The sequence below is a fragment of the Bos grunniens genome, chromosome 15 (genome assembly GCF_055505025.1).
Source record: "Bos grunniens cultivar Pamir isolate PY7600 chromosome 15, Bosgru_T2T1.0, whole genome shotgun sequence".
NCBI classification, from domain to species: Eukaryota; Metazoa; Chordata; class Mammalia; order Artiodactyla; family Bovidae; genus Bos; species Bos grunniens.
In genome coordinates, this window is record NC_141179.1 from 80,940,471 (window position 1) to 80,950,377 (window position 9,907).

The following is a 9,907-nucleotide window of genomic DNA, read 5'->3' on the forward strand; positions in this document are numbered from 1 at the left end:
GGAGGAAGGAGACAGAGGTGGCCAGAAGGATAAAAGGGGGGAATGAAAAGGAGGGAGACAGATCCAGCCAGTAATCAGTTCCCTAAGTGTTCTCCACCATCTGGAACACACAGAAATTCAGAGTTGGGTAGAGTAGAGAGGGGTTAGGGAGGAGTCACAGGCGACCTGATGGAGGAAAAGGAGAGTCCAAAGAGAGAGAGAGCAGTCAAGCCAGTAATCTTGCTCCCTAGTGAAAAATGGGTCCTGAAGATTGGTTTCTTAAAGGTACCAAATTGGTAACAAATACATAAAAGCAAAAATTAAAAATCTAGAGTAGAGTTTGGAATTTCAAAAATACGATGTTAAAGAAAAGAAGAAGGAAAAGGAAGAGAGAAAAAACGAACAAACAAAAACAAACAAGGTCGTGAAATTATAAAGAAAATATAGGTACAAAATTGATAACTAATACCAAAAAGCAAAAGTTAAAAATCTAGAGTAGAGTTTGGAATTTCAAAAATACAATGTTTAAAAAAAGAAGAAGAAAAAGAAAGAGAGAAAAACCAAACAAACAAAAACAAACAAAGTCACAAAAATTATCAAGAAAATACAGGTACAAAATTGATATACCAAAAAGCATAAATTAAAAATCTAGAGTAGAGTTTGGAATTTCAGATATACAATGTTATATAAAAGAAGAAGAGAAAGAAAGAGAGAAAGAAAAAAAAAAAGTCACAGAAATTATTTTAAAAAGCTATAGGTACAAAATTGATAACAAATACCAAAAAGTTAAAATTAAAAATCTAGAGTAGAGTTTGGAATTTCAAAAATACAATGTTAAAGAAAAGAAGAGGAAAAAAATAAAAAACAAGGTCAAAAAATTATAAAATATATATATATGAAGTTTGCTGAAGAAAAAAAATAGGGTCTTTTTTTTTTTTTTTTTTTTTGCAAAGTTATAGGTTATAAACGTGAAAATTAAAGGAATAATAGAGGACTTAAAATTAAAAAGAAAGAAAGAATGATCATAAAAATAGTAAAAATATATCTAGGACTTTCTCTGGTTTTGTTGTGAGTATTGTGGGTTCAGTTCATTTTTGGCTAGTTCCTTGGTTGGACTTATATTTCTCAAGATCTATAGGCCCCTTCCTATGTAGTCGGTAGTAACCACAGGGTTTTAATCTATTGCCTGTAGCTTCCGAGGCGGTTCCCTCTGTTATAGCTTCTTCTGTTTGCTGGTCTCTTCAGTGTCTGGTTTCTGCCCTGACACAAAGGGGACAGTGGAGGACACTTTTTTTTTTTTTTAGGCTCACTTGTTCAGTCGCGCTGTGGGGAGGGAGGGAGGGATGCTGCAAACAAATAACACTGGCGTGTGCTCGCAGTGCCTCAGCCACACTGGGTCTGCCCCCGCTCACGGCGTGTAGCCTCCCTGACCACACTGCTCAGGCTCCAGGTTGCTCCACCGGGAACCATTCGTGGCCGGCCCTGGGCTGCCTGCACCTCCCAGGTCCAAGCTGCTCAGGTTCAGGCACTCGGGTAGTCCTCAGAGGCGCAGACTCAGTTGGGCCTGCGTTTTGTGCCCTTCCCAGGTCTGAGCAGCTCAGGTGATGAGGTGTTTGACAAGCGCGATTGCTGCAACTTATCGCCCCCCCGCCGCTCGGTTATCTAAGTGTACAACCAGCGCATCTTCTCAGGCAGATGTTGACCGTCCAGACCCCCAAGAAGTTTTAGTTAGCAAAGAAGCCTTCTTACAGTTTTATAGATAATGTCTCTCTGGGGCTGCCATTGCCCCCTCCTGGTTCTGGCTGCCTGTCACCGGAGGGGGAAGGTCTGCAGCCGGCTATCTCTGTTCAGTCCTTTGTTCTTTGCGCAGGCCTGGCAGTATCTTAGGTTAGGGCTGGCTTTTCGCGTGGTAGATATCCCACAGTCTGGTTTGCTAGCCCAAATTATTTCGTTCAGATAGCGCCCAGGGTATTCGGGCCAGGTCCTTACTCTAAGCAATGCAGCCCACGCCGCGCCTCCCTGCCCAGCCCCCGCTTGCTAGTGGCGTGTGCAGGCAACTACGCTGCTTCTCCGCTGGGGGAGTTACCATAGGGTTCGCAATGTGCAAGTTTTAATTGTTTATTTATTTTTTCTCCCTGCTTTGTTGCCCTCTGTGCTTCCAAAGCTCGGCACAGATTCGGCAGTGAGAAGGTTTCCTGGTGTTTGGAAACTTCTCTCTTTTTAAGACTCCCTTCCCGGAATGGAACTCCATCTCTCCCTCTTTTGTCTCTTTTTTTGTCTTTTATATTTTTTTCTACCTCCTTTTGAAGACTTGGGTTGCTTTTCTGGGTGCCTGATGTCCTCTGCCGGCATTCAGAAGTTGTTTTGTGGAATTTACTCAGTGTTTAAATGTTCTTTTGATGAATTTGTGGGGGAGAAAGTGTTCTCCCCGTCCTACTCCTCTGCCATCTTGGCTCCTCCCCTGCAACGGGTCTTCTTGACCCAGGGATTGAACCTGGGTCTCTCACATTGCAGGCAGACTCTTTACTGTCTGAGCCACGAGGGAAGCTAGACTGGAAGCTAAAAGCGAACAGAGAGACTAAAAATCAATAATCCTAGAAGGTGAGTGAACATTCCAATGATGAGTGATGTGAATCTTAAATCAGCTTATGGTGAAAAGACATCAATGAGCAGAATGATGAAAGAAACTGATCCAGGGAGAACTGGAATAGAAGTATTTCTCTAAACCATCTCTCTTTCTAGTTTGTTAAGAAGAGATTATAATTATGACTTAAAGTAACTGTTGGAGAAGGCAATGGCACCCCACTCCAGAACTCTTGCCTGGAGAATCCCATGGACGGAGGAGCCTGGTAGGCTGCAGTCCATGGGGTCGCTAAGAGTCAAACACGACTGAGCGACTTCACTTTTACTTTTCACTTTTCATTTTCATGCATTGGAGAAGGAAATGGCAACCCACTCCAGTGTTCTTGCCTGGAGAATCCCAGGGACGGGGGAGCCTGGTGGGCTGCCGTCTAAGGGGTCACACAGAGTCGGACATGACTGAAGCGACTTAGCAGCAGCAGCAGCAGCAGCAAAGTAACTGCATGTTTTATTCACTCACCCATTTAACATTTTCTCCTGAGAATTTACAATGTGCCAGGTGCTCTTCATTTGTAAAAACCACATGTGATGCTTTTTCCCTCACAATTTTCATCAAGGTCTTCAGTGTACTGTTTATAAAGTGTTAAAATATCCTTCCATTTTTTTATCATCAGTCTTTTTTAACAGAGTTGTATTATCATGATAAATTACTGAGTTGAAAAACCTTCCAGGTAATATCGTGAAGGATTATACAGGGAGACCACATTCCTAGAAGGAAAAACTAGAAACTTGGAGTGTAAGATTGCTGGGAAGCTCTTTCTTTCAGTCAGTATATGAAAAGATAGCATTCAGGTTATCAATGGGGAAAGGGGGGAGGGATAAATTTTGAGACTGGTGTTGACAAATACACACTACCATATATAAAACAGTTAACTAATAAGGACCAACTGTATATCATAGGGAACTCTACTCAATAGTCTGCTATGGCCTCTATGGGGAAAAAACTGAAAAATTATATATACATACATATATATGTATATAGCTGATTCACTTTGCTGTACAATAGAAATTAATGCAACATTGTAAATCAACTATATTCCAATAAAGCTAAATTTTAAAAAGATGGCACTCATAGAAACTTGGATATATTATATAGAATCATAGAACTTTAGAGAAGGCAGTCATTGAGATGGCATTGAGTCTATTACCCTCATTTTATGAATTAAGACATTGAGAACCAGAAATGATACAGGATTTATCTGCTTTTAGTCTTCTTAATATTTGGTGACCTTCTTAGGCCAAATCTAGCTTTTCTTTTTAATAAACAGTTTAGCCATTCCCTGTATAGCTCAAATGGTAAAGAATCTGCCTGTGACACAGGAGACCAGGGTTCGATCCCTGGGTTGGGAAGATCCTCTGGAGAAGGAATTAGCAATCCACTCCCGTATTCTTGCCTGGAGAATCCCATGGACAGAGAAGCCTGGCAGGCTACAGTCCATTGGTCTCAAATAATCAGATATGACTGAGTGACTTAGCACGCACAAACGCATTCAGTCACTGCAACATTTAAACATATACCACCACAGGGAGCAAGAAGTGTTATGAAAAAAAAGAGGGAATCTCAGTTCAAATGTCACTGTCTGTGGCAGATAGTATAGTGGAGGGGATCAGCACAAGGCTGGAACCAAAGGGATTTAGAATTAAATACTGACCCTGCTCTACTTTCTCTGGTTTCCCTGGTGGCTCAGTTAGTAAACCATCTTCCTGCAATGAAGGAGATCTGGGTTCGATCCCTGGGACAGGAAGATCCCCTGGAGAAGGAAATGGCAACTCACTCCAGTACCCTTGCCTGTAAAATCCCATGGATAAAGGAGCCTGGTGGACTACAGTCGGACACGATGGAGCAACTTCACTTTCACTTTTCACTTGCTGCTTGTTTGTATATACAGATATAGCTTTGTATTATTAATGTATGTTAAAAAGTAATAAAGAATACTTAGCTCAGAGAGCTATTTTTAAAAGAGTAGATTAAATAAAACATGCAAAATGCCTCCTATATATTAAGTGCTCACTAAAACTCACTGCTCCTTTTATTCTTTCCTCTAGCAGGTTTTTCACAAATCTGAGGTCACCATTTGTTTCTAATTCACTGTGATTCCATGGCATCATAACATACCTTTATTAAAGAATTTCAGATCATAATATTATTTCCCAACATAAAACAATGTGAGCCTCCCCAGTGCTTATCAGAGTACCTGGAGGGCGTGGAAGATGTGCTAGATACTTGAATAAATAAATTAGAAGTAGAGAAAATTACCATTATAATTTCCACCATGCTTTCACCAATCACACATCATCCCTGGAAAGTATCATTGTGCAATTATGAAGACAATACATATGTCTGATTCTCAACAAAGAAATATGGAGAGAGCAAGAGTACCAACAGAAGTACAAACAACAGTAAAGTCAGTGACGCAATCTTAGGTGTTGCTGTGATCTTATTGGAAATAGGAGCTTTAGGCTGGAGGCAAGATTTGAAAACATGCCATCTTGTCTTCAAATACTGAAAGAGCTGTTATGACAAAGGGCTGTTGTGAACAACAGTGGTTTCACTTTTTTCATTGAGCTGCCCCAAAAGACAGATGATGTCCTTGAGTATTTCAGCCATAAGTTCATTTACTTAAGCTAAGAAGATAAGGATATTTTCAACAATTAGAAAATTCCAAGAGTAGTTGCTTTTGGAGGTACGAAGATCCACAACATTTTAGGGGACCCAGACAGGCAGTGATTGGATGGCAGTTTAACAGCAATATTTCAGAACAAATGAGGAAAAGAAGTTGAGAAATTTATCAGCAGAACTTGAGTTTCTGTCATCTTATTAAGTATGTTATTCTAATTCAGAGTAACAGAATTATTTTATTTTCTCAATTCCATCTGAACATAATTCAAGATGTAATGGATACAGAGCCTATTAACATGGATAAATCCCTAATCAGTGTTTTCGACTCATCCAAGAGGAAAGGGAAAAGAGGAGCGGATTATTTCAAATTACCAACAGAAAGTCAAGGCAGAGGACACTGGGAAGGTCATCTGAGCCCTGGAAGCCTCAGTACTCAATGTGGGAGTCAGCTGCACCCACATCGCTTGGAAGCGTATCAGAAATGCAGAATCTGAAGCCGCCCTCCAGCTTAACCGAACCTACATTTTAATAAGATCCCCAGATGATACATACACACATTAAATATTTAAGCACAAGTATAATCACTCACATTTCCCTACATGTGAACTTCCCAGTGAATCACCTGTGTAAACAAGGGCACTGAAATGTCATTGTCTTATGACATTGAACAATATTAAATATAAAATCGAATTCCCTTTATAGAGTAATTATGGTAGGCCGAAGTATTTGCAGTTGCATATTTTATCTCTGCCATAAATTATCTGTGGAAGATCCGTGGGGATTGTGTTTGCTTTAGTCAAATGGTGACTGTCACTTCATGATAGTTCTTACAGAAGTCTAAGCTTCCAACAGAAGCATGAGCCATTTCAGATTGTATTTTTATTTGCTTACAAATTAGTGAATATAATATAGGGAAAATAATGAAATACAGTTTTTTTTTTTTTTTTTTGAAATACAGTTTTTAAATAATCAGTTTTGACAAAGCGTTTGTCAAAACACACCAGTAGTGGAATATCAGTCAAGTTACATCCCTAGATCCTCATTAAAATGGAGAGATTTATGAATATTTTAACAACTCAAATAGGCCAAATTAACCTGCTATCCATGTTTAAGAATCACATGTTTAGTGTGAGGCACACAAGAGAATATCTAAGTTAAGCTCTTCTGTTTGGAAGGCTTTGAAAACTAATTTTGGCCAAGTACTCATCATATCATTTTATGAATCTGGCTTATCAGCAAGCTCACCTCTTTGGTAAAGTCTTTTATTCATCTATTTTAATTACTTCAGAATGATACCAAAATGTGTGGACTTCCGGCCTTAGGCAAGCATAATTATCTCTAATATACTGTTCTTTAAGCATCATCAATTCTTATTGTGTTCCCTTCAAGATGGGTGGCCTCTGTCCTGATTCACCTGGGGTCTCCTAACACATGTGAAATAATTCCTTGCCCTTTTCTGGCTCCCATACTGCACAGTATGATGCACATATTTTCCTTGAAAGTTTTAAGTCAATTGCACTTGATCCCCGAAGAAACCTGAATCTCAAGGGTCTATATCCATAGAAGATAAATTAAAGTAAAACAGATATAGAGTTTGACCCAATATTACCTCAAATGGGACTTTTTCTCAAAAGAAGATCTCTAAAGAAAAAAATACTCTCATTTTGGGACCATCTTTGAAAAGTGAAGCAGATTTCTACTGAAAACGAAACACGGCATGCTGAGATAAAAAACTCACAGTTAAAAAACTATTTCTGAAAGTTGATACAGATTGCTTTGGGAGATGGGACATAAATGAGGGAAAATCAAATATATAACACTAACCATATACAACACTTTGGAATATCTTGCTTTAGGTTTATTTAGACCGACTAGGGAAAGTCCATCCAGCAGTCATGTACAGATGTGAGAGTTGGATCATAAAGGCTGAGCACCAAAGAATTGATACTTTTGAACTGTGGTGTCAGAGAAGACTCTTGAGAGTCCCTTGGACTGCAAGGAGATCAAACCAGTCAATCCTAAAGGAAATCAGTCCTGAATAGTCATTGGAAGGACTGAAGCTGAAACTCCAATACTTTGGCCGCCTGATGTGAAGAGCTGACTCAATGGAAAAGACACTGATCCTGGGAAAGATTGAAAGCAGGAGGAGAAGGGGATGACGAAGGATGAGATGGCTGAATGGTATCATGGAATGGATGGACATGAGTTTAAGCAAGCTCCAGGAGATGGTGAAGGATAAGGAAGCCTGAGTGCTTCAGTCCATGGGTTCACAAAGTGTCGGACATGACTGAGCAACTGAACAACAGGGGAAATCCCCAGTTGAGGAATGGGCTCCCAGAGACCACTTACCAATATACTTTTAAGTATATAATATACTCATGCTAAGTTGCTTCAGTCATGTCTGACTCTCTGCAACCCTATGGACTTGTAGTCCACCAGATTCCTCTGTCCATGAGATTCTCCAGGCAAGAATACTGGAGTGAGTAGCCACGCCCTCTCCAGGGGATGTTCCCGATCCAGGATGAAACATGCATCTCTTGTGTCTCCTGCACTGACAGGCAGGTTCTTTATTACTAGCACCACCTGGGAAGCTGTTAGGGGTCAAAAACTTATTTTCAAATACACCACAGTACTTGGTACTTCTAGGAGAAAATAGTCAATCAAAGCCTAACCTGACAGGGTATTATTAGAGTTTAACTGACCTATGGGAAGGGAGAGGGCCCACTTCTTCCTCTGAACTTCCACGTGAGAAAAGGGAAATACCCAACTCCAGCTCACTCTAACCTTCTGATGCCAACTAATGGGGGTGAGGAGACCCTGTGAAACAATTGTGAAGTTTACAATTCAGATACATCAATTCACCAAAAGACTGAGACCTAATCATAGGACATAGAACACTTCTCTCCCCTCACACCTCACACCACAGTAGTAGAGACCTATTTTCAGCAGTTCCTCTTACTCAGCACATCATGTCTGGCTATAAAGAAAAAAATCACAAGGCGAACAGAAAGGCAAAAAATCAACTGGACCAGACAGAGAATCCCAGGGACAGGAGAGCCTGGTGGGCTGCTGTCTGTGGGGTCGTACAGAGTCAGACACGACTGACTTAGCAGCAGAAGCAGCAGACAGAGCAAAGATCAGAACCAGAACTGGCAGGGATATAGGAATGATTAGACCAGGAATTTAAATCAGCTCTGATTAAAATGCTAGAGATCAAAAACACTGTGACAAAAAAAAAAATCTTTGATGAGATGATTGCTGGACTGGAAATGGCTGAGGAAGAATCTGTGTACTTGAGAACATAGCAAGAGAAACTTCAGAAACTGAAAAAAAGAGTGAATGAGTAGTGAAAAAAAAAAAACACAGAAAGTCTAAGGACTGTGGGATAACTCAAAAGGTATAACACATGCACAATGGTAATATCTGGAGAAGTATTTCAAACAAAATTACTAAGAATTTCCCCACTAATGTCAGACACCAAACCACAGATCCAGGGAACTCAGAGAACAGAAGTGGGATAAATGCCAAAAATGAACAATAACTACACTTATAAAATTTTCAAACTTTGAAAATAAATAGTAAAGAAAAAAATCTGGAAAGAAGCCAGGGGCAAAAAAAAATATCACCTACAGAGAAACAAAAGTAGGGATTATCGTTAACCATCTTTCTAAATTCCATATATATGCATTAGTATACTGTACTGGTGTTTTTCTTTCTGGCTTATGTGTACACCTGTGGTGGATTCATGTTGATGTATGGCAAAACCAATACAATATTGTAAAGCAATTAGCCTCTAATTAAAATAAATAAATTTAAATGTAAAAAATAATAATAAAATTTTTAAAAGTAGGGATTACCTCAGAATTCTTCTGAGAAACTATACCTTATGAAAATTAATCACCTCCTCCCAGGTACTAGCACTACCAATCAGGTGATTTCAGTGTGTGGATGCCATAAATGACATGTAATGTCCCTGCTACTGATATTGAGACTCAGCCTTTTTTTTTTTTTTTAATGAAATAAGGGGAACCACTTACAGACTTATAGCGTGAACAAAAATGCAGCTCCAACTGAATTTCTGTCACTTCCTAACATGAAGAATCAGCTACAAACATTTCTCACTAATAAAAGCAAAGCAAAATAAAAATGATCTTAACAAGCAACACGTTACACTTATAAAGTCTGAAGGAAAAGAATACGATGCTGTAAGGGAAAAATACAGACTGGCTCAAATGAGATTGGAGAGTTAGGGTTATTCTCAGAATGAAAGCCACTTTAGCCAGTATTTTTAAAAAGTAATTATCCATGTAAATATGATACAAAAAGTATTCTAGACAGAAAATACATTAGGATTTTTAAAACAGCAACAGCTAGAGCTAGAGAGGACAGTTGGTTTTGAATATATTTGCATATACTTGGGGAAGGAACACAGAGACATTGAGAAAATTTATAATTATCATTTGTTTCCTATCATTCTTCTCTCAATCCCCTTTCAAAAGATATTGCATCATAAATATTTAAGTAAAAATTAAACAGACCTGAACTACCTCAGGTGTCATATTAAGAAATGGAAATCTCAAAAGGTAATGTGATTTGTGAACATGCTATATAGCAAAGACACAGAACAGATGAATTTTAAGGTAAAATTTGATGGAAAAGAAGCTGTTG